Below are 22832 nucleotides of genomic sequence, written 5' to 3' on the forward strand. Positions count from 1 at the left end.
AGGTCAATTAGGGGGTACACTATGTATGTTTTAAATAGTGCATTAAAACAAGAAAATACAAAGACACTTTTCTATGTTAACTAACGGCACGGTATCGGACCTTAATATTGACCTATAATTTTTAAATTGGACCACGTATTATATTACAGGGTTATAGTGTACCCTACCACAGGAAATAATTATAGGTCAATTAGGGGGTACACAGAGTGACCCTAAAGTTTACTATGTATGCCTATGCGAAATAAAGTGTTCTGAGAAGCTTAAAATGAGGAAATAAGCGTTCTAAAATGCTTTAAAAATTCAAAGACATTTTTCTATGCTAACTAACGGCACGGTATCGGACCTTAATATTGACCTATAATTTTTAAATTGGACCACCTATTATATTAAAGGGTAATAGTGTACCCTACCACAGGAAATAATTATAGGTCAATTAGGGGGTACACAGCGTGACCCTAAAGTTTACTATGTATGCCTATGCGAAATAAAGTGTTCTGAGAAGCTTAAAATGAAGAAATAAGCGTTCTAAAATGCTTTAAAAATTCAAAGACATCTTTCAACGGTTAACTAACGCAAGGCGCAATATCAAACCTTAATATTGACCCATAATATTTAAATTGAACAAGGTATTGTATTACAGGGTAATAGTGTACCCTACCACAGGAAATAATTATAGGTCAATTAGGGGGTACACTATGTATATTTTAAGTAGTGCATTAAAACAAGGAAATACGAAGACACTTTTCTATGTTAACTAACGGCACGGTATCGGACCTTAATATTGACCTATAATTTGTAAATTGGACCACGTATTATATTACAGGGTTATAGTGTACCCTATCACAGGAAATAATTATAGGTCAATTAGGGGGTACGCAGAGTGACCCTAAAGTTTACTATGTATGCCTATGCGAAATAAAGTGTTCTGAGAAGCTTAAAATGAGGAAATAAGCGTTCTTAAATGCTTTAAAAATTCAAAGACATTTTTCTATGCTAACTAACGGCACGGTATCGGACCTTAATATTGACCTATAATTTTTAAATTGGACCACCTATTATATTACAGGGTAATAGTGTACCCTACCACAGGAAATAATTATAGGTCAATTAGGGGGTACACAGCGTGACCCTAAAGTTTACTATGTATGCCTATGCGAAATAAAGTGTTCTGAGAAGCTTAAAATGAAGAAATAAGCGTTCTAAAATGCTTTAAAAATTCAAAGACATCTTTCAATGGTTAACTAACGCAAGGCTCAATATCAAAACTTAATATTGACCCATAATATTTAAATTGAACAAGGTATTGTATTACAGGGTAATAGTGTACCCTACCACAGAAAATAATTATAGGTCAATTAGGGGGTACACTATGTATATTTTAAATAGTGCATTAAAACAAGGAAATACGAAGACACTTTTCTATGTTAACTAACGGCACGGTATCGGACCTTAATATTGACCTATAATTTTTAAACTGGACCACGTATTATATTACAGGGTTATAGTGTACCCTACCACAGGAAATAATTATAGGTCAATTAGGGGGTACACAGAGTGACCCTAAAGTTTACTATGTATGCCTATGCGAAATAAAGTGTTCTGAGAAGCTTAAAATGAGGAAATAAGCGTTCTAAAATGCTTTAAAAATTCAAAGACATTTTTCTATGTTAACTAACGGCACGGTATCGGACCTTAATATTGACCTATAATTTTTAAATTGGACCACGTATTATATTACAGGGTAATAGTGTGCCCTACCACAGGAAATAATTATAGGTCATTTAGGGGGTACACAGCGTGACCCTAAATTTTACTATGTATGCCTATGCGAAATAAAGTGTTCTGAGAAGCTTAAAATGAAGAAATAAGCGTTCTAAAATGCTTTAAAAATTCAAAGACATCTTTCAATGGTTAACTAGCGCAAGGCGCAATATCAGACCTTAATATTGACCCATAATATTTAAATTGGACCAGGTATTATATTACAGGGTAATAGTGCACCCTACCACAGGAAATAATTATAGGTCAATTAGGGGGTACACTATGTATATTTTAAATAGTGCATTAAAACAAGGAAATACGAAGACACTTTTCTATGTTAACTAACGGCACGGTATCGGACCTTAATATTGACCTATAATTTTTAAATTGTACCACGTATTATATTACAGGGTAATAGTGTTCCTTACCACAGGAAATAATTATAGGTCAATTAGGTGGTACACAGCATGACCCTAAAATTTACTATGTATGCCTATGCGAAATAGAGTGTTCTGAGAAGCTTAAAATGAAGAAATAAGCGTTCTAAAATGCTTTAAAAATTCAAAGACATCTTTCAATGGTTAACTAACGCAAGGCGCGATATCAGACCTTAATATGGAACCATAATATTTCAATTGGACCAGGTATTATATTACAGGGTAATAGTGTACCCTACAACAGGAAATAATTATAGGTCAATTAGGGGGTACACTATGTATGTTTTAAATAGTGCATTAAAACAAGAAAATACAAAGACACTTTTCTATGTTAACTAACGGCACGGTATCGGACCTTAATATTGACCTATAATTTTTAAATTGGACCACGTATTATATTACAGGGTTATAGTGTACCCTACCACAGGAAATAATTATAGGTCAATTAGGGGGTACACAGAGTGACCCTAAAGTTTACTATGTATGCCTATGCGAAATAAAGTGTTCTGAGAAGCTTAAAATGAGGAAATAAGCGTTCTAAAATGCTTTAAAAATTCAAAGACATTTTTCTATGCTAACTAACGGCACGGTATCGGACCTTAATATTGACCTATAATTTTTAAATTGGACCACCTATTATATTAAAGGGTAATAGTGTACCCTACCACAGGAAATAATTATAGGTCAATTAGGGGGTACACAGCGTGACCCTAAAGTTTACTATGTATGCCTATGCGAAATAAAGTGTTCTGAGAAGCTTAAAATGAAGAAATAAGCGTTCTAAAATGCTTTAAAAATTCAAAGACATCTTTCAACGGTTAACTAACGCAAGGCGCAATATCAAACCTTAATATTGACCCATAATATTTAAATTGAACAAGGTATTGTATTACAGGGTAATAGTGTACCCTACCACAGGAAATAATTATAGGTCAATTAGGGGGTACACTATGTATATTTTAAGTAGTGCATTAAAACAAGGAAATACGAAGACACTTTTCTATGTTAACTAACGGCACGGTATCGGACCTTAATATTGACCTATAATTTGTAAATTGGACCACGTATTATATTACAGGGTTATAGTGTACCCTATCACAGGAAATAATTATAGGTCAATTAGGGGGTACGCAGAGTGACCCTAAAGTTTACTATGTATGCCTATGCGAAATAAAGTGTTCTGAGAAGCTTAAAATGAGGAAATAAGCGTTCTAAAATGCTTTAAAAATTCAAAGACATTTTTCTATGCTAACTAACGGCACGGTATCGGACCTTAATATTGACCTATAATTTTTAAATTGGACCACCTATTATATTACAGGGTAATAGTGTACCCTACCACAGGAAATAATTATAGGTCAATTAGGGGGTACACAGCGTGACCCTAAAGTTTACTATGTATGCCTATGCGAAATAAAGTGTTCTGAGAAGCTTAAAATGAAGAAATAAGCGTTCTAAAATGCTTTAAAAATTCAAAGACATCTTTCAATGGTTAACTAACGCAAGGCTCAATATCAAAACTTAATATTGACCCATAATATTTAAATTGAACAAGGTATTGTATTACAGGGTAATAGTGTACCCTACCACAGAAAATAATTATAGGTCAATTAGGGGGTACACTATGTATATTTTAAATAGTGCATTAAAACAAGGAAATAGGAAGACACTTTTCTATGTTAACTAACGGCCCGGTATCGGACCTTAATATTGACCTATAATTTTTAAATTGGACCACGTATTATATTACATGATAATAATGTACCCTACCACAGGAAATAATTTTAGGTCAATTAGGGGGTACACTATGTATATTTTAAATAGTGCATTAAAACAAGGAAATACGAAGACACTTTTCTATGTTAACTAACGGCACGGTATCGGACCTTAATATTGACCTATAATTTTTAAATTTGACCACGTATTATATTACAGGGTTATAGTGTACCCTACCACAGGAAATAATTATAGGTCAATTAGGGGGTACACAGAGTGACCCTAAAGTTTACTATATATGCCTATGCGAAATAGAGTGTTCTGAGATGCTTAAAATGAAGAAATAAGCGTTCTAAAATGCTTTAAAAATTCAAAGACATCTTTCAATGGTTAACTAACGTAAGGCGCAATATCAGACCTTAATATTGACCCATAATATTTAAATTGGACCAGGTATTATATTACAGGGTAATAGTGTACCCTACCACAGGAAATAATTATAGGTCAATTAGGGGGTACACTATGTATATTTTAAATAGTGCATTAAAACAAGGAAATACGAAGACACTTTTCTATGTTAACTAACGGCACGGTATCGGACCTTAATATTGACCTATAATTTTTAAACTGGACCACGTATTACATTACAGGGTTATAGGGTACCCTACCACAGGAAATAATTATAGGTCAATTAGGGGGTACACAGAGTGACCCTAAAGTTTACTATGTATGCCTATGCGAAATAAAGTGTTCTGAGAAGCTTAAAATGAGGAAATAAGCGTTCTAAAATGCTTTAAAAATTCAAAGACATTTTTCTATGCTAACTAACGGCGCGGTATCGGACCTTAATATTGACCTATAATTTTTAAATTGGACCACCTATTATATTACAGGGTAATAGTGTACCCTACCACAGGAAATAATTATAGGTCAATTAGGGGGTACACAGCGTGACCCTAAAGTTTACTATGTATGCCTATGCGAAATAAAGTGTTCTGAGAAGCTTAAAATGAAGAAATAAGCGTTCTAAAATGCTTTAAAAATTCAAAGACATCTTTCAATGGTTAACTAACGCTAGGCGCAATATCAGACCTTAATATTGACCCATAATATTTAAATTGGACCAGGTAATATATTACAGGGTAATAGTGTACCCTACCACAGGAAATAATTATAGGTCAATTAGGGGGTACACTATGTATATTTTAAATAGTGCATTAAAACAAGGAAATACGAAGACACTTTTCTATGTTAACTAACGGCACGGTATCGGACCTTAATATTGACCTATAATTTTTAAATTTGACCACGTATTATATTACAGGGTTATAGTGTACCCTACCACAGGAAATAATTATAGGTCAATTAGGGGGTACACAGAGTGACCCTAAAGTTTACTATATATGCCTATGCGAAATAGAGTGTTCTGAGATGCTTAAAATGAAGAAATAAGCGTTCTAAAATGCTTTAAAAATTCAAAGACATCTTTCAATGGTTAACTAACGCAAGGCGCAATATCAGACCTTAATATTGACCCATAATATTTAAATTGGACCAGGTATTATATTACAGGGTAATAGTGTACCCTACCACAGGAAATAATTATAGGTCAATTAGGGGGTACACTATGTATATTTTAAATAGTGCATTAAAACAAGGAAATACGAAGACACTTTTCTATGTTAACTAACGGCACGGTATCGGACCTTAATATTGACCTATAATTTTTAAACTGGACCACGTATTATATTACAGGGTTATAGTGTACCCTACCACAGGAAATAATTATAGGTCAATTAGGGGGTACACAGAGTGACCCTAAAGTTTACTATGTATGCCTATGCGAAATAAAGTGTTCTGAGAAGCTTAAAATGAGGAAATAAGCGTTCTAAAATGCTTTAAAAATTCAAAGACATTTTTCTATGCTAACTAACGGCATGGTATCGGACCTTAATATTGACCTATAATTTTTAAATTGGACCACCTATTATATTACAGGGTAATAGTGTACCCTACCGCAGGAAATAATTATAGGTCAATTAGGGGGTACACAGCGTGACCCTAAAGTTTACTATGTATGCCTATGCGAAATAAAGTGTTCTGAGAAGCTTAAAATGAAGAAATAAGCGTTCTAAAATGCTTTAAAAATTCAAAGACATCTTTCAATGGTTAACTAACGTAAGGCGCAATATCAAACCTTAATATTGACCCATAATATTTAAATTGAACAAGGTATTGTATTACAGGGTAATAGTGTACCCTACCACAGGAAATAATTATAGGTCAATTAGGGGGTACACTATGTATATTTTAAATAGTGCATTAAAACAAGGAAATACGAAGACACTTTTCTATGTTAACTAACGGCACGGTATCGGACCTTAATATTGACCTATAATTTGTAAATTGGACCACGTATTATATTACAGGGTTATAGTGTACCCTATCACAGGAAATAATTATAGAACAATTAGGGGGTACGCAGAGTGACCCTAAAGTTTACTATGAATGCCTATGCGAAATAAAGTGTTCTGAGAAGCTTAAAATGAGGAAATAAGCGTTCTAAAATGCTTTAAAAATTCAAAGACATTTTTCTATGCTAACTAACGGCACGGTATCGGACCTTAATATTGACCTATAATTTTTAAATTGGACCACCTATTATATTACAGGGTAATAGTGTACCCTTCCACAGGAAATAATTATAGGTCAATTAGGGGGTACACAGCGTGACCCTAAAGTTTACTATGTATGCCTATGCGAAATAAAGTGTTCTGAGAAGCTTAAAATGAAGAAATAAGCGTTCTAAAATGCTTTAAAAATTCAAAGACATCTTTCAATGGTTAACTAACTCAAGGCGCAATATCAAACCTTAATATTGACCCATAATATTTAAATTGAACAAGGTATTGTATTACAGGGTAATAGTGTACCCTACCACAGGAAATAATTATTGGTCAATTAGGGGGTACACTATGTATATTTTAAATAGTGCATTAAAACAAGGAAATACGAAGACACTTTTCTATGTTAACTAACGGCCCGGTATCGGACATTAATATTGACCTATAATTTTTAAATTGGACCACGTATTATATTACATGATAATAATGTACCCTACAACAGGAAATAATTTTAGGTCAATTAGGGGGTACACAGTGTGACCCTAAAGTTTACTATGTATGCCTATGCGAAATAAAGTGTTCTGAGAAGCTTAAAATGAAGAAATAAGCGTTCTAAAATGCTTTAAAAATTCAAAGACATCTTTCAATGGTTAACTAACGCTAGGCGCAATATCAGACCTTAATATTGACCCATAATATTTAAATTGGACCAGGTATTATATTACAGGGTAATAGTGTACCCTACCACATGAAATAATTATAGGTCAATTAGGGGGTACACTATTATTATTTTAAATAGTGCATTAAAACAAGGAAATACGAAGACACTTTTCTATGTTAACTAACGGCACGGTATCGGACCTTAATATTGACCTATAATTTTTAAATTGGACCACGTATTATATTACATGATAATAATGTACCCTACCACAGGAAATAATTTTAGGTCAATTAGGGGGTACACAGTGTGACCCTAAAGTTTACTATGTATGCCTATGCGAAATAAAGTGTTCTGAGAAGCTTAAAATGAAGAAATAAGCGTTCTAAAATGCTTTAAAAATTCAAAGACATCTTTCAATGGTTAACTAACGCTAGGCGCAATATCAGACCTTAATATTGACCCATAATATTTAAATTGGACCAGGTATTATATTACAGGGTAATAGTGTACCCTACCACAGGAAATAATTATAGGTCAATTAGGGGGTACACTATGTATATTTTAAATAGTGCATTAAAACAAGGAAATACGAAGACACTTTTCGATGTTAACTAACGGCACGGTATCGGACCTTAATATTGACCTATAATTTTTAAATTTGACCACGTATTATATTACAGGGTTATAGTGTACCCTACCACAGGAAATAATTATAGGTCAATTAGGGGGTACACAGAGTGACCCTAAAGTTTACTATATATGCCTATGCGAAATAGAGTGTTCTGAGATGCTTAAAATGAAGAAATAAGCGTTCTAAAATGCTTTAAAAATTCAAAGACATCTTTCAATGGTTAACTAACGTAAGGCGCAATATCAGACCTTAATATTGACCCATAATATTTAAATTGGACCAGGTATTATATTACAGGGTAATAGTGTACCCTACCACAGGAAATAATTATAGGTCAATTAGGGGGTACACTATGTATATTTTAAATAGTGCATTAAAACAAGGAAATACGAAGACACTTTTCTATGTTAACTAACGGCACGGTATCGGACCTTAATATTGACCTATAATTTTTAAACTGGACCACGTATTACATTACAGGGTTATAGTGTACCCTACCACAGGAAATAATTATAGGTCAATTAGGGGGTACACAGAGTGACCCTAAAGTTTACTATGCATGCCTATGCGAAATAAAGTGTTCTGAGAAGCTTAAAATGAGGAAATAAGCGTTCTAAAATGCTTTAAAAATTCAAAGACATTTTTCTATGCTAACTAACGGCGCGGTATCGGACCTTAATATTGACCTATAATTTTTAAATTGGACCACCTATTATATTACAGGGTAATAGTGTACCCTACCACAGGAAATAATTATAGGTCAATTAGGGGGTACACAGCTTGACCCTAAAGTTTACTATGTATGCCTATGCGAAATAAAGTGTTCTGAGAAGCTTAAAATGAAGAAATAAGCGTTCTAAAATGCTTTAAAAATTCAAAGACATCTTTCAATGGTTAACTAACGCTAGGCGCAATATCAGACCTTAATATTGACCCATAATATTTAAATTGAACAAGGTATTGTATTACAGGGTAATAGTGTACCCTACCACAGGAAATAATTATAGGTCAATTAGGGGGTACACTATGTATATTTTAAATAGTGCATTAAAACAAGGAAATACGAAGACACTTTTCTATGTTAACTAATGGCACGGTATCGGACCTTAATATTGACCTATAATTTTTAAATTTGACCACGTATTATATTACAGGGTAATAGTGTACCCTACCACAGGAAATAATTATAGGTCAATTAGGGGGTACACAGCGTGACCCTAAAGTTTACTATGTATGCCTATGCGAAATAAAGTGTTCTGAGAAGCTTAAAATGAAGAAATAAGCGTTCTAAAATGCTTTAAAAATTCAAAGACATCTTTCAATGGTTAACTAACGCAAGGCTCAATATCAAAACTTAATATTGACCCATAATATTTAAATTGAACAAGGTATTGTATTACAGGGTAATAGTGTACCCTACCACAGGAAATAATTATAGGTCAATTAGGGGGTACACTATGTATATTTTAAATAGTGCATTAAAACAAGGAAATAGGAAGACACTTTTCTATGTTAACTAACGGCCCGGTATCGGACCTTAATATTGACCTATAATTTTTAAATTGGACCACGTATTATATTACATGATAATAATGTACCCTACCACAGGAAATAATTTTAGGTCAATTAGGGGGTACACTATGTATATTTTAAATAGTGCATTAAAACAAGGAAATACGAAGACACTTTTCTATGTTAACTAACGGCACGGTATCGGACCTTAATATTGACCTATAATTTTTAAATTTGACCACGTATTATATTACAGGGTTATAGTGTACCCTACCACAGGAAATAATTATAGGTCAATTAGGGGGTACACAGAGTGACCCTAAAGTTTACTATATATGCCTATGCGAAATAGAGTGTTCTGAGATGCTTAAAATGAAGAAATAAGCGTTCTAAAATGCTTTAAAAATTCAAAGACATCTTTCAATGGTTAACTAACGTAAGGCGCAATATCAGACCTTAATATTGACCCATAATATTTAAATTGGACCAGGTATTATATTACAGGGTAATAGTGTACCCTACCACAGGAAATAATTATAGGTCAATTAGGGGGTACACTATGTATATTTTAAATAGTGCATTAAAACAAGGAAATACGAAGACACTTTTCTATGTTAACTAACGGCACGGTATCGGACCTTAATATTGACCTATAATTTTTAAACTGGACCACGTATTACATTACAGGGTTATAGGGTACCCTACCACAGGAAATAATTATAGGTCAATTAGGGGGTACACAGAGTGACCCTAAAGTTTACTATGTATGCCTATGCGAAATAAAGTGTTCTGAGAAGCTTAAAATGAGGAAATAAGCGTTCTAAAATGCTTTAAAAATTCAAAGACATTTTTCTATGCTAACTAACGGCGCGGTATCGGACCTTAATATTGACCTATAATTTTTAAATTGGACCACCTATTATATTACAGGGTAATAGTGTACCCTACCACAGGAAATAATTATAGGTCAATTAGGGGGTACACAGCGTGACCCTAAAGTTTACTATGTATGCCTATGCGAAATAAAGTGTTCTGAGAAGCTTAAAATGAAGAAATAAGCGTTCTAAAATGCTTTAAAAATTCAAAGACATCTTTCAATGGTTAACTAACGCTAGGCGCAATATCAGACCTTAATATTGACCCATAATATTTAAATTGGACCAGGTATTATATTACAGGGTAATAGTGTACCCTACCACAGGAAATAATTATAGGTCAATTAGGGGGTACACTATGTATATTTTAAATAGTGCATTAAAACAAGGAAATACGAAGACACTTTTCTATGTTAACTAACGGCACGGTATCGGACCTTAATATTGACCTATAATTTTTAAACTGGACCACGTATTATATTACAGGGTTATAGTGTACCCTACCACAAGAAATAATTATAGGTCAATTAGGGGGTACACAGAGTGACCCTAAAGTTTACTATGTATGCCTATGCGAAATAAAGTGTTCTGAGAAGCTTAAAATGAGGAAATAAGCATTCTAAAATGCTTTAAAAATTCAAAGACATTTTTCTATGCTAACTAACGGCACGGTATCGGACCTTAATATTGACCTATAATTTTTAAATTGGACCACCTATTATATTACAGGGTAATAGTGTACCCTACCGCAGGAAATAATTATAGGTCAATTAGGGGGTACACAGCGTGACCCTAAAGTTTACTATGTATGCCTATGCGAAATAAAGTGTTCTGAGAAGCTTAAAATGAAGAAATAAGCGTTCTAAAATGCTTTAAAAATTCAAAGACATCTTTCAATGGTTAACTAACGTAAGGCGCAATATCAAACCTTAATATTGACCCATAATATTTAAATTGAACAAGGTATTGTATTACAGGGTAATAGTGTACCCTACCCCAGGAAATAATTATAGGTCAATTAGGGGGTACACTATGTATATTTTAAATAGTGCATTAAAACAAGGAAATACGAAGACACTTTTCTATGTTAACTAACGGCACGGTATCGGACCTTAATATTGACCTATAATTTGTAAATTGGACCACGTATTATATTACAGGGTTATAGTGTACCCTATCACAGGAAATAATTATAGGTCAATTAGGGGGTACGCAGAGTGACCCTAAAGTTTACTATGAATGCCTATGCGAAATAAAGTGTTCTGAGAAGCTTAAAATGAGGAAATAAGCGTTCTAAAATGCTTTAAAAATTCAAAGACATTTTTCTATGCTAACTAACGGCACGGTATCGGACCTTTATATTGACCTATAATTTTTAAATTGGACCACCTATTATATTACAGGGTAATAGTGTACCCTTCCACAGGAAATAATTATAGGTCAATTAGGGGGTACACAGCGTGACCCTAAAGTTTACTATGTATGCCTATGCGAAATAAAGTGTTCTGAGAAGCTTAAAATGAAGAAATAAGCGTTCTAAAATGCTTTAAAAATTCAAAGACATCTTTCAATGGTTAACTAACGCAAGGCGCAATATCAAACCTTAATATTGACCCATAATATTTAAATTGAACAAGGTATTGTATTACAGGGTAATAGTGTACCCTACCACAGGAAATAATTATAGGTCAATTAGGGGGTACACTATGTATATTTTAAATAGTGCATTAAAACAAGGAAATACGAAGACACTTTTCTATGTTAACTAACGGCCCGGTATCGGACATTAATATTGACCTATAATTTTTAAATTGGACCACGTATTATATTACATGATAATAATGTACCCTACCACAGGAAATAATTTTAGGTCAATTAGGGGGTACACAGTGTGACCCTAAAGTTTACTATGTATGCCTATGCGAAATAAAGTGTTCTGAGAAGCTTAAAATGAAGAAATAAGCGTTCTAAAATGCTTTAAAAATTCAAAGACATCTTTCAATGGTTAACTAACGCTAGGCGCAATATCAGACCTTAATATTGACCCATAATATTTAAATTGGACCAGGTATTATATTACAGGGTAATAGTGTACCCTACCACATGAAATAATTATAGGTCAATTAGGGGGTACACTATTATTATTTTAAATAGTGCATTAAAACAAGGAAATACGAAGACACTTTTCTATGTTAACTAACGGCACGGTATCGGACCTTAATATTGACCTATAATTTTTAAATTGGACCACGTATTATATTACATGATAATAATGTACCCTACCACAGGAAATAATTTTAGGTCAATTAGGGGGTACACAGTGTGACCCTAAAGTTTACTATGTATGCCTATGCGAAATAAAGTGTTCTGAGAAGCTTAAAATGAAGAAATAAGCGTTCTAAAATGCTTTAAAAATTCAAAGACATCTTTCAATGGTTAACTAACGCTAGGCGCAATATCAGACCTTAATATTGACCCATAATATTTAAATTGGACCAGGTATTATATTACAGGGTAATAGTGTACCCTACCACAGGAAATAATTATAGGTCAATTAGGGGGTACACTATGTATATTTTAAATAGTGCATTAAAACAAGGAAATACGAAGACACTTTTCGATGTTAACTAACGGCACGGTATCGGACCTTAATATTGACCTATAATTTTTAAATTTGACCACGTATTATATTACAGGGTTATAGTGTACCCTACCACAGGAAATAATTATAGGTCAATTAGGGGGTACACAGAGTGACCCTAAAGTTTACTATATATGCCTATGCGAAATAGAGTGTTCTGAGATGCTTAAAATGAAGAAATAAGCGTTCTAAAATGCTTTAAAAATTCAAAGACATCTTTCAATGGTTGACTAACGTAAGGCGCAATATCAGACCTTAATATTGACCCATAATATTTAAATTGGACCAGGTATTATATTACAGGGTAATAGTGTACCCTACCACAGGAAATAATTATAGGTCAATTAGGGGGTACACTATGTATATTTTAAATAGTGCATTAAAACAAGGAAATACGAAGACACTTTTCTATGTTAACTAACGGCACGGTATCGGACCTTAATATTGACCTATAATTTTTAAACTGGACCACGTATTACATTACAGGGTTATAGTGTACCCTACCACAGGAAATAATTATAGGTCAATTAGGGGGTACACAGAGTGACCCTAAAGTTTACTATGCATGCCTATGCGAAATAAAGTGTTCTGAGAAGCTTAAAATGAGGAAATAAGCGTTCTAAAATGCTTTAAAAATTCAAAGACATTTTTCTATGCTAACTAACGGCGCGGTATCGGACCTTAATATTGACCTATAATTTTTAAATTGGACCACCTATTATATTACAGGGTAATAGTGTACCCTACCACAGGAAATAATTATAGGTCAATTAGGGGGTACACAGCTTGACCCTAAAGTTTACTATGTATGCCTATGCGAAATAAAGTGTTCTGAGAAGCTTAAAATGAAGAAATAAGCGTTCTAAAATGCTTTAAAAATTCAAAGACATCTTTCAATGGTTAACTAACGCTAGGCGCAATATCAGACCTTAATATTGACCCATAATATTTAAATTGGACCAGGTAATATATTACAGGGTAATAGTGTACCCTACCACAGGAAATAATTATAGGTCAATTAGGGGGTACACTATGTATATTTTAAATAGTGCATTAAAACAAGGAAATACGAAGACACTTTTCTATGTTAACTAACGGCACGGTATCGGACCTTAATATTGACCTATAATTTTTAAATTTGACCACGTATTATATTACAGGGTTATAGTGTACCCTACCACAGGAAATAATTATAGGTCAATTAGGGGGTACACAGAGTGACCCTAAAGTTTACTATATATGCCTAAGCGAAATAGAGTGTTCTGAGATGCTTAAAATGAAGAAATAAGCGTTCTAAAATGCTTTAAAAATTCAAAGACATCTTTCAATGGTTAACTAACGCAAGGCGCAATATCAGACCTTAATATTGACCCATAATATTTAAATTGGACCAGGTATTATATTACAGGGTAATAGTGTACCCTACCAAAGGAAATAATTATAGGTCAATTAGGGGGTACACTATGTATATTTTAAATAGTGCATTAAAACAAGGAAATACGAAGACACTTTTCTATGTTAACTAACGGCACGGTATCGGACCTTAATATTGACCTATAATTTTTAAACTGGACCAGGTATTATATTACAGGGTTATAGTGTACCCTACCACAGGAAATAATTATAGGTCAATTAGGGGGTACACAGAGTGACCCTAAAGTTTACTATGTATGCCTATGCGAAATAAAGTGTTCTGAGAAGCTTAAAATGAGGAAATAAGCATTCTAAAATGCTTTAAAAATTCAAAGACATTTTTCTATGCTAACTAACGGCACGGTATCGGACCTTAATATTGACCTATAATTTTTAAATTGGACCACATATTATATTACAGGGTAATAGTGTACCCTACCGCAGGAAATAATTATAGGTCAATTAGGGGGTACACAGCGTGACCCTAAAGTTTACTATGTATGCCTATGCGAAATAAAGTGTTCTGAGAAGCTTAAAATGAAGAAATAAGCGTTCTAAAATGCTTTAAAAATTCAAAGACATATTTCAATGGTTAACTAACGTAAGGCGCAATATCAAACCTTAATATTGACCCATAATATTTAAATTGAACAAGGTATTGTATTACAGGGTAATAGTGTACCCTACCACAGGAAATAATTATAGGTCAATTAGGGGGTACACTATGTATATTTTAAATAGTGCATTAAAACAAGGAAATACGAAGACACTTTTCTATGTTAACTAACGGCACGGTATCGGACCTTAATATTGACCTATAATTTGTAAATTGGACCACGTATTATATTACAGGGTTATAGTGTACCCTATCACAGGAAATAATTATAGGTCAATTAGGGGGTACGCAGAGTGACCCTAAAGTTTACTATGAATGCCTATGCGAAATAAAGTGTTCTGAGAAGCTTAAAATGAGGAAATAAGCGTTCTAAAATGCTTTAAAAATTCAAAGACATTTTTCTATGCTAACTAACGGCACGGTATCGGACCTTAATATTGACCTATAATTTTTAAATTGGACCACATATTATATTACAGGGTAATAGTGTACCCTACCGCAGGAAATAATTATAGGTCAATTAGGGGGTACACAGCGTGACCCTAAAGTTTACTATGTATGCCTATGCGAAATAAAGTGTTCTGAGAAGCTTAAAATGTAGAAATAAGCGTTCTAAAATGCTTTAAAAATTCAAAGACATCTTTCAATGGTTAACTAACGCAAGGCGCAATATCAAACCTTAATATTGACCCATAATATTTAAATTGAACAAGGTGTTGTATTACAGGGAAATAGTGTACCCTACCACAGGAAATAATTATAGGTCAATTAGGGGGTACACTATGTATATTTTAAATAGTGCATTAAAACAAGGAAATACGAAGACACTTTTCTATGTTAACTAACGGCCCGGTATCGGACCTTAATATTGACCTATAATTTTTAAATTTGACCACGTATTATATTACAGGGTAATAGTGTACCCTACCACAGGAAATAATTATAGGTCAATTAGGGGGTACACAGCTTGACCCTAAAGTTTACTATGTGTGCCTATGCGAAATAAAGTGTTCTGAGAAGCTTAAAATGAAGAAATAAGCGTTCTAAAATGCTTTAAAAATTCAAAGACATCTTTCAATGGTTAACTAACGCTAGGCGCAATATCAGACCTTAATATTGACCCATAATATTTAAATTGGACCAGGTATTATATTACAGGGTAATAGTGTACCCTACCACAGGAAATAATTATAGGTCAATTAGGGGGTACACTATGTATATTTTAAATAGTGCATTAAAACAAGGAATTACGAAGACACTTTTCTATGTTAACTAACGGCACGGTATCGGACCTTAATATTGACCTATAATTTTTAAATTTGACCACGTATTATATTACAGGGTAATAGTGTACCCTACCACAGGAAATAATTATAGGTCAATTAGGGGGTACACAGCTTGATCCTAAAGTTTACTATGTGTGCCTATGCGAAATAAAGTGTTCTGAGAAGCTTAAAATGAAGAAATAAGCGTTCTAAAATGCTTTAAAAATTCAAAGACATCTTTCAATGGTTAACTAACGCTAGGCGCAATATCAGACCTTAATATTGACCCATAATATTTAAATTGGACCAGGTAATATATTACAGGGTAATAGTGTACCCTACCACAGGAAATAATTATAGGTCAATTAGGGGGTACACTATGTATATTTTAAATAGTGCATTAAAACAAGGAAATACGAAGACACTTTTCTATGTTAACTAACGGCACGGTATCGGACCTTAATATTGACCTATAATTTTTAAATTTGACCACGTATTATATTACAGGGTTATAGTGTACCCTACCACAGGAAATAATTATAGGTCAATTAGGGGGTACACAGAGTGACCCTAAAGTTTACTATATATGCCTAAGCGAAATAGAGTGTTCTGAGATGCTTAAAATGAAGAAATAAGCGTTCTAAAATGCTTTAAAAATTCAAAGACATCTTTCAATGGTTAACTAACGCAAGGCGCAATATCAGACCTTAATATTGACCCATAATATTTAAATTGGACCAGGTATTATATTACAGGGTAATAGTGTACCCTACCACAGGAAATAATTATAGGTCAATTAGGGGGTACACTATGTATATTTTAAATAGTGCATTAAAACAAGGAAATACGAAGACACTTTTCTATGTTAACTAACGGCACGGTATCGGACCTTAATATTGACCTATAATTTTTAAACTGGACCAGGTATTATATTACAGGGTTATAGTGTACCCTACCACAGGAAATAATTATAGGTCAATTAGGGGGTACACAGAGTGACCCTAAAGTTTACTATGTATGCCTATGCGAAATAAAGTGTTCTGAGAAGCTTAAAATGAGGAAATAAGCGTTCTAAAATGCTTTAAAAATTCAAAGACATTTTTCTATGCTAACTAACGGCACGGTATCGGACCTTAATATTGACCTATAATTTTTAAATTGGACCACATATTATATTACAGGGTAATAGTGTACCCTACCGCAGGAAATAATTATAGGTCAATTAGGGGGTACACAGCGTGACCCTAAAGTTTACTATGTATGCCTATGCGAAATAAAGTGTTCTGAGAAGCTTAAAATGAAGAAATAAGCGTTCTAAAATGCTTTAAAAATTCAAAGACATCTTTCAATGGTTAACTAACGCAAGGCTCAATATCAAAACTTAATATTGACCCATAATATTTAAATTGAACAAGGTGTTGTATTACAGGGAAATAGTGTACCCTACCACAGGAAATAATTATAGGTCAATTAGGGGGTACACTATGTATATTTTAAATAGTGCATTAAAACAAGGAAATACGAAGACACTTTTCTATGTTAACTAACGGCCCGGTATCGGACCTTAATATTGACCTATAATTTTTAAATTGGACCACGTATTATATTACATGATAATAATGTACCCTACCACAGGAAATAATTTTAGGTCAATTAGGGGGTACACAGTGTGACCCTAAAGTTTACTATGTATGCCTATGCGAAATAAAGTGTTCTGAGAAGCTTAAAATGAAGAAATAAGCGTTCTAAAATGCTTTAAAAATTCAAAGACATCTTTCAATGGTTAACTAACGCTAGGCGCAATATCAGACCTTAATATTGACCCATAATATTTAAATTGGACCAGGTATTATATTACAGGGTAATAGTGTACCCTACCACAGGAAATAATTATAGGTCAATTAGGGGGTACACTATGTATATTTTAAATAGTGCATTAAAACAAGGAATTACGAAGACACTTTTCTATGTTAACTAACGGCACGGTATCGGACCTTAATATTGACCTATAATTTTTAAATTTGACCACGTATTATATTACAGGGTAATAGTGTACCCTACCACAGGAAATAATTATAGGTCAATTAGGGGGTACACAGCTTGACCCTAAAGTTTACTATGTGTGCCTATGCGAAATAAAGTGTTCTGAGAAGCTTAAAATGAAGAAATAAGCGTTCTAAAATGCTTTAAAAATTCAAAGACATCTTTCAATGGTTAACTAACGCTAGGCGCAATATCAGACCTTAATATTGACCCATAATATTTAAATTGGACCAGGTAATATATTACAGGGTAATAGTGTACCCTACCACAGGAAATAATTATAGGTCAATTAGGGGGTACACTATGTATATTTTAAATAGTGCATTAAAACAAGGAAATACGAAGACACTTTTCTATGTTAACTAACGGCACGGTATCGGACCTTAATATTGACCTATAATTTTTAAATTTGACCACGTATTATATTACAGGGTTATAGTGTACCCTACCACAGGAAATAATTATAGGTCAATTAGGGGGTACACAGAGTGACCCTAAAGTTTACTATATATGCCTAAGCGAAATAGAGTGTTCTGAGATGCTTAAAATGAAGAAATAAGCGTTCTAAAATGCTTTAAAAATTCAAAGACATCTTTCAATGGTTAACTAACGCAAGGCGCAATATCAGACCTTAATATTGACCCATAATATTTAAATTGGACCAGGTATTATATTACAGGGTAATAGTGTACCCTACCACAGGAAATAATTATAGGTCAATTAGGGGGTACACTATGTATATTTTAAATAGTGCATTAAAACAAGGAAATACGAAGACACTTTTCTATGTTAACTAACGGCACGGTATCGGACCTTAATATTGACCTATAATTTTTAAACTGGACCAGGTATTATATTACAGGGTTATAGTGTACCCTACCACAGGAAATAATTATAGGTCAATTAGGGGGTAAACAGAGTGACCCTAAAGTTTACTATGTATGCCTATGCGAAATAAAGTGTTCTGAGAAGCTTAAAATGAGGAAATAAGCGTTCTAAAATGCTTTAAAAATTCAAAGACATTTTTCTATGCTAACTAACGGCACGGTATCGGACCTTAATATTGACCTATAATTTTTAAATTGGACCACATATTATATTACAGGGTAATAGTGTACCCTACCGCAGGAAATAATTATAGGTCAATTAGGGGGTACACAGCGTGACCCTAAAGTTTACTATGTATGCCTATGCGAAATAAAGTGTTCTGAGAAGCTTAAAATGAAGAAATAAGCGTTCTAAAATGCTTTAAAAATTCAAAGACATATTTCAATGGTTAACTAACGTAAGGCGCAATATCAAACCTTAATATTGACCCATAATATTTAAATTGAACAAGGTATTGTATTACAGGGTAATAGTGTACCCTACCACAGGAAATAATTATAGGTCAATTAGGGGGTACACTATGTATATTTTAAATAGTGCATTAAAACAAGGAAATACGAAGACACTTTTCTATGTTAACTAACGGCACGGTATCGGACCTTAATATTGACCTATAATTTGTAAATTGGATCACGTATTATATTACAGGGTTATAGTGTACACTATCACAGGAAATAATTATAGGTCAATTAGGGGGTACGCAGAGTGACCCTAAAGTTTACTATGAATGCCTATGCGAAATAAAGTGTTCTGAGAAGCTTAAAATGAGGAAATAAGCGTTCTAAAATGCTTTAAAAATTCAAAGACTTTTTTCTATGCTAACTAACGGCACGGTATCGGACCTTAATATTGACCTATAATTTTTAAATTGGACCACCTATTATATTACAGGGTAATAGTGTACCCTTCCACAGGAAATAATTATAGGTCAATTAGGGGGTACACAGCGTGACCCTAAAGTTTACTATGTATGCCTATGCGAAATAAAGTGTTCTGAGAAGCTTAAAATGTAGAAATAAGCGTTCTAAAATGCTTTAAAAATTCAAAGACATCTTTCAATGGTTAACTAACGCAAGGCGCAATATCAAACCTTAATATTGACCCATAATATTTAAATTGAACAAGGTATTGTATTACAGGGTAATAGTGTACCCTACCACAGGAAATAATTATAGGTCAATTAGGGGGTACACTATGTATATTTTAAATAGTGCATTAAAACAAGGAAATACGAAGACACTTTTCTATGTTAACTAACGGCCCGGTATCGGACATTAATATTGACCTATAATTTTTAAATTGGACCACGTATTATATTACATGATAATAATGTACCCTACCACAGGAAATAATTTTAGGTCAATTAGGGGGTACACAGTGTGACCCTAAAGTTTACTATGTATGCCTATGCGAAATAAAGTGTTCTGAGAAGCTTAAAATGAAGAAATAAGCGTTCTAAAATGCTTTAAAAATTCAAAGACATCTTTCAATGGTTAACTAACGTAAGGCGCAATATCAAACCTTAATATTGACCCATAATATTTAAATTGAACAAGGTATTGTATTACAGGGTAATAGTGTACCCTACCACAGGAAATAATTATAGGTCAATTAGGGGGTACACTATGTATATTTTAAATAGTGCATTAAAACAAGGAAATACGAAGACACTTTTCTATGTTAACTAACGGCACGGTATCGGACCTTAATATTGACCTATAATTTGTAAATTGGATCACGTATTATATTACAGGGTTATAGTGTACACTATCACAGGAAATAATTATAGGTCAATTAGGGGGTACGCAGAGTGACCCTAAAGTTTACTATGAATGCCTATGCGAAATAAAGTGTTCTGAGAAGCTTAAAATGAGGAAATAAGCGTTCTAAAATGCTTTAAAAATTCAAAGACTTTTTTCAATGCTAACTAACGGCACGGTATCGGACCTTAATATTGACCTATAATTTTTAAATTGGACCACCTATTATATTACAGGGTAATAGTGTACCCTTCCACAGGAAATAATTATAGGTCAATTAGGGGGTACACAGCGTGACCCTAAAGTTTACTATGTATGCCTATGCGAAATAAAGTGTTCTGAGAAGCTTAAAATGTAGAAATAAGCGTTCTAAAATGCTTTAAAAATTCAAAGACATCTTTCAATGGTTAACTAACGCAAGGCGCAATATCAAACCTTAATATTGACCCATAATATTTAAATTGAACAAGGTATTGTATTACAGGGTAATAGTGTACCCTACCACAGGAAATAATTATAGGTCAATTAGGGGGTACACTATGTATATTTTAAATAGTGCATTAAAACAAGGAAATACGAAGACACTTTTCTATGTTAACTAACGGCCCGGTATCGGACATTAATATTGACCTATAATTTTTAAATTGGACCACGTATTATATTACATGATAATAATGTACCCTACCACAGGAAATAATTTTAGGTCAATTAGGGGGTACACAGTGTGACCCTAAAGTTTACTATGTATGCCTATGCGAAATAAAGTGTTCTGAGAAGCTTAAAATGAAGAAATAAGCGTTCTAAAATGCTTTAAAAATTCAAAGACATCTTTCAATGGTTAACTAACGCTAGGCGCAATATCAGACCTTAATATTGACATATAATATTTAAATTGGACCAGGTATTATATTACAGGGTAATAGTGTACCCTACCACATGAAATAATTATAGGTCAATTAGGGGGTACACTATTATTATTTTAAATAGTGCATTAAAACAAGGAAATACGAAGACACTTTTCTATGTTAACTAACGGCACGGTATCGGACCTTAATATTGACCTATAATTTTTAAATTTGACAACGTATTATATTACATGATAATAATGTACCCTACCACAGGAAATAATTTTAGGTCAATTAGGGGGTACACAGTGTGACCCTAAAGTTTACTATGTATGCCTATGCGAAATAAAGTGTTCTGAGAAGCTTAAAATGAAGAAATAAGCGTTCTAAAATGCTTTAAAAATTCAAAGACATCTTTCAATGGTTAACTAACGCTAGGCGCAATGTCAGACCTTAATATTGACCCATAATATTTAAATTGGACCAGGTATTATATTACAGGGTAATAGTGTACCCTACCACATGAAATAATTATAGGTCAATTAGGGGGTACACTATTATTATTTTAAATAGTGCATTAAAACAAGGAAATACGAAGACACTTTTCTATGTTAACTAACGGCACGGTATCGGACCTTAATATTGACCTATAATTTTTAAATTTGACCACGTATTATATTACAGGGTTATAGTGTACCCTACCACAGGAAATAATTATAGGTCAATTAGGGGGTACACAGAGTGACCCTAAAGTTTACTATATATGCCTATGCGAAATAGAGTGTTCTGAGATGCTTAAAATGAAGAAATAAGCGTTCTAAAATGCTTTAAAAATTCAAAGACATCTTTCAATGGTTAACTAACGCAAGGCGCAATATCAGACCTTAATATTGACCCATAATATTTAAATTGGACCAGGTATTATATTACAGGGTAATAGTGTACCCTACCACAGTAAATAATTATAGGTCAATTAGGGGGTACACTATGTATATTTTAAATAGTGCATTAAAACAAGGAAATACGAAGACACTTTTCTATGTTAACTAACGGCACGGTATCGGACCTTAATATTGACCTATAATTTTTAAACTGGACCACGTATTATATTACAGGGTTATAGTGTACCCTACCACAGGAAATA

The sequence above is a fragment of the Parasteatoda tepidariorum genome, unplaced genomic scaffold (genome assembly GCF_982258835.1).
Source record: "Parasteatoda tepidariorum strain Cologne lab strain unplaced genomic scaffold, Ptep-v5.0 scaffold_17, whole genome shotgun sequence".
Classification (NCBI taxonomy): domain Eukaryota; kingdom Metazoa; phylum Arthropoda; class Arachnida; order Araneae; family Theridiidae; genus Parasteatoda; species Parasteatoda tepidariorum.